This window comes from Nicotiana sylvestris, chromosome 11 (genome assembly GCF_000393655.2).
Source record: "Nicotiana sylvestris chromosome 11, ASM39365v2, whole genome shotgun sequence".
Classification (NCBI taxonomy): domain Eukaryota; kingdom Viridiplantae; phylum Streptophyta; class Magnoliopsida; order Solanales; family Solanaceae; genus Nicotiana; species Nicotiana sylvestris.
In genome coordinates this window covers 80,128,609-80,133,350 of record NC_091067.1, presented here as the reverse complement: position 1 = coordinate 80,133,350, position 4,742 = coordinate 80,128,609, and positions in this window count along the sequence as shown.

Sequence of the window (4,742 nt, the reverse complement as noted above, 5' to 3'; positions counted from 1 at the left end):
CTTCTGTCGTAGACAAAGCGACAATCGACTGCAAAGTCGACTTCCAACTGACGGCACTGCCAACGAGGGTAAAGATGTATCCAGTTGTGGACCTTCTTCTGTCAAGATCTCCTGCATAGTCAGAATCCACATAACCGAGAATTGAAATACCTGTACCACTTTTTCGAAAGGTAAGACCAACACCAGAAGCTCCTTTGAGATATCTCAATATCCACTTGACAACTTCCCAATGCCTCTTTCCTGGGTTGGACATGTATCTACTTACCACACTTACAGATTGAGCAATATCTGGACGTGTGCATACCATAGCATACATAATACTACCAACTGCACTGGCATAAGGAATCTTTGACATATGCTCCACCTCATCCTCGGACTGAGGCATTTGTGACTCTGAAAGTTTAAAATGAGGAGCTAATGGTGTACTTACAGGCTTGCACGTTTGCATATTGAATCTTTCGAGAACCCTTTCAATATACCTCTTCTGAGAAAGATGTACAACATCGTCTTCTCTTGAAATCTCCATACCAAGGATTTTCTTTGCAGCTCCTAAATCCTTCATGTCAAATTCCTTACTCAATAGTTTCTTCAAAGCATTTATCTCTGTAATGTTGTTAGCAGCAATAAGCATATCATCAACATACAACAGTAAATAAATCATTGAGTTACCAGACATCTTCTTGTGATACACACAACTATCAAATGCACTCCTTGAGAATTCATGTGTAGTCATGAATGCATCAAACCTCTTGTACCACTGTCTAGGGGATTGCTTCAAACCATACAAAGACTTCTTTAGTTGGCATACGTGATCTTCTTTTCCCTCAGCTAGGAAACCTTCAGGTTGATCCATATAGATTGTCTCTTCTAGATCACCGTGTAAGAAAGCAGTTTTGACATCAAGCTGTTGAAGCTCCAAGTCAAATTGTGCAACCAATGCTAGTAGCACGCGAATTGAGCTATGCTTCACGACCGGAGAGAAAATCTCATTGTAGTCAATTCCCTCCTTTTGGCTGAAACCTTTTGCAACCAATCTCGCCTTGAACCTAGCATCTTCCACTTCAGGAATTCCCTCTTTCTTTCGGTAGACCCACTTGCATCCAACTGTCCTCTTCCCCTTTTGTCTTTTCACTAAGACCCATGTCTGATTCTTGTGAAGAGACTCCATCTCTTCAGTCATGGCTAACCGCCATTGTGCGGCATCCTTGCAAGAAGTTGCTTCAATATACGAGGAGGGCTCCAGATCTTTAATCTCTTCTTGTGCAGCTACGAACGCATATGCAATCAAGTTTGCTTGATTTATAAGGCGTTCCGGTTCTCGTGTCTGCCTCTTCTCCCTCCCCTTCGCAATTGTGTATGGTTCATTGACAGCAAGTTCTTCAACGCCTACATCTTCTGACTCATCTTTAACCTGAGTCTCTTGATCCTTTTCCTTGGCAAGCTCCACCGGAAGCTCCACCTGCTCGTTGTTCTTGTTTCCTGAAAACTCCACGGAAACTTTACGGGGATCAAGTATAGAGGATTCATCGAAGGTGACATCTCTACTAACTATAAATTTGAGTAAAGACAAACACCAAAGTTTGTACCCTTTTACTCCATCCACATACCCTACGAATATGGCCTTCTTAGCCCTTGGTTCAAGCTTTCCTTCATTAACGTGATAATAAGCTGGACACCCAAATACTCGTAAGTATGAATAGTTAGAGGGTTCACCTGACCATACCTCATTCGGAGTCTTAAAGTCAATTGCCGATGCTGGAGATCGATTGACAATATGAGCAGCAGTGTGAACTGCTTCAGCCCAAAATACTTTGGACATTTTGGCTTGTAGGAGCATACAACGAGCCTTTTCAAGAAGAGTTCTGTTCATTCTCTCGGCAACTCCATTCTGCTGTGGGGTATGCCTGACAGTCCTATGTCTTGAGATCCCATGAACCTTGCAGAATTCATTAAACTCTTCATTGCAAAACTCCAAGCCATTGTCTGTGCGAAGATACTTGATTTTCCGCTCCATTTGATTTTCAACCAAAATCTTCCACTCTTTAAATGCTTCAAAAGCATCACTTTTTGCCTTCAAAAAATACACCCAAACCTTTCGTGAGAAATCATCAATAAAAATGAGAAGATACCTCTTTCCGCCCTTCGATGGAAGTTTAGAAGGACCCCATAAATCTGAATGGATGTAGTCTAGCACTCCTCTTGTCTTGTGTTTGCCAGTGCTGAAGCTGACCTTCTTCTGCTTCCCTAGAACGCAGTGCTCACAGAAGTCAAGCGTGCTGATCTTCTCACCTTCCAAAAGTTTACGATTGCTCAACATCTCCAGTCCACGTGCGCTCATATGACCCAGTCTCATGTGCCATAGTCTTGCCTTGTCATCATTAGATAACTGCACTGTAGATGCATTTGCAGAGCCAACAATGGTGCTTCCGGCCAATGTGTAAAGGCCGTTCTCCAGCTTGCCTTTCAGCATGACTAAAGAACCTTTAGTCACCTTCATAGTTCCTGCTTCGCTCATGTACCTGTAGCCTTGTTCATCCAGAGTACCCAAGGAGATCAAATTCTTCTTCAGATCAGGAACATGACGGACTTGTGTAATAGTCCTCACGATTCCATCATGGCAGCGAACCCGAACTGAGCCAATGCCAACTATTGCACAAGTTGCATTATTGCCCATTACTACGGTTCCTCCACTTTTCTCGTAGCTGCTAAACCAGTCTTTTCGGAACGTCATATGCAGAGTACAAGCAGAGTCTAACACCCATTTGTTTTCATAACTACTATTATTATTACACGATGTTGTTAGTACATAATCATTATCAAAATTATGTACCTGTTCAACTGTAGATGCACTCGCCTTTTCCTTGGACTTTGACATTGGGCAATCTCGTTCAAAGTGCCCCTTCTTGCCACAACCCCAACACTCTGTATTCTTCTTGTTCACACGAGACTTTGATCTGTGCTTTGATTTGGTCTTTCCCTGTTGGCTAGTCCGGCCTCTTACAAAGAGGCCACTTGCCTGGTCATCTCTATCTCCTTCAATGTGCCTCCGCACATCACTAGAGTTAAGTGCCTGCCGCACTTGCTCAAGCTTGATAGGCTCCTTGCTATACATCATTGAATTCTCAATATCACGATATCCTGAAGTCAATGAAAATAGCAAAGCACATGCAAGCGTCTCCTCCTCCCTTTTAATTCCTGCAATCTGTAAGTCCATGACAAGTTTATTAAACGCATCTAAATGATCTTGTAACGAAGTACCTGACCCCATCTTAAATGTGTGAAGACGCCGTTGTAACAACATTCTTGTTGTCACTGATCGGTCTTGGTATAGCCCTTCTAGCTTTTCCCACAACTGTTTGGCCGTCTCTTCGGTACCCGTACTCACTTCACAAAGCACGTTAGGTGCAAGGGATAGTTGGATTGCACTCAATGCATCCCCTTCAATCTTCTCCTTGTCGGGAGCTGATATATCCGTAGGATACTTTCCGTCAATAGCATGGATTGAACCTTCCCTCCGCAGTAACGCCATCATCTGGATCTTCCAGATATTGAAGTTGTTGCGTCCATTGAATCTATCAATTTCAAACTTCATGGAACTCATATTTGCTTGTTCTTTCTCCTTGGATCGTTAAAGAATCCTGTCGCTCTGATACCAATTGTTAGCGGAAACGTAAAAGAAAGAACACAAGATTTAACGTGGTTCGGATCAAAATAATCCTACGTCCACCAGAGAACAATTGCCCTTTTAATATTAACAAAGGAAGGGGAGATTTCCCAATTACACTTAAGAGAATTTCTCTCTTAACTCTCTACTCACTACAATGTATTGTATTATTTTGGGATGATTTCTACAAGTGAAGGAGTGCATCTATTTATAGAGGTAAAGACCTCCTCTTGATGTCATTGCTGACATCAAACTACCTCCTCTTGATGTCATGGGTGACATCAAAGGAGGAAGCTTCCTCCTAGCATCCACACCAACTCTTTCCACCAACTCTTCCAATTGGCATGCCATTGTTGACTAAACATAAACCAACATTTTCAGCATGCCATTGTTAACTAAACATAAACCAACATTTTCAATCTCCACCTTGGTTTGCGTTTCGAGCGTGTGAACAACTCTGGCCAAAACTTCTAAGCTTACTGGGCAACCCCGTTGTAAGAAACAAGAAGAATCAAACCATTGTTGAACATACCACCTCCACCTAGCAACTGTTCTCTATTAGTCAGTTATTCATATGATCCATTAACCGTCTAAACCCTTTAAAAAATCATATCCTTACAAACAATTCCCAATAGCGAATATTGCATATTGCTAATTGGTCATGTCACGATTTGTCAAAGTGCGTTAATCTTCTTTTCACAAGTCAGTATTTTTGGGTCTTTCAAAGCCAAACCTCGAAATGAACTTTCCGTAAGTGATTACATTTTCTTAAACTTTGAGTTTTTAAAAGAAAATTGTGCCTTCTTCATTCTATTACTTGAAATTGAAGCCATAATTTTCACAGATTTATTGTAAATGCTAGGGAATCGGACTCAACAGTTTTAGAATATACCGAGAAGGTTAAACCAGTCATTTTTTCCGTATACAATGGGCCTATTAACAGCAATACTAACCACTAATATTGATTCTACATCAAAAGAACATAGGTTCGTTGTTGCTACGTTGTCCAAGTAAAGTGGACGAACTTCAACAATTAACTTTGGAATACATCAAACCTATGAGAAGCTTGCAAAGCTAC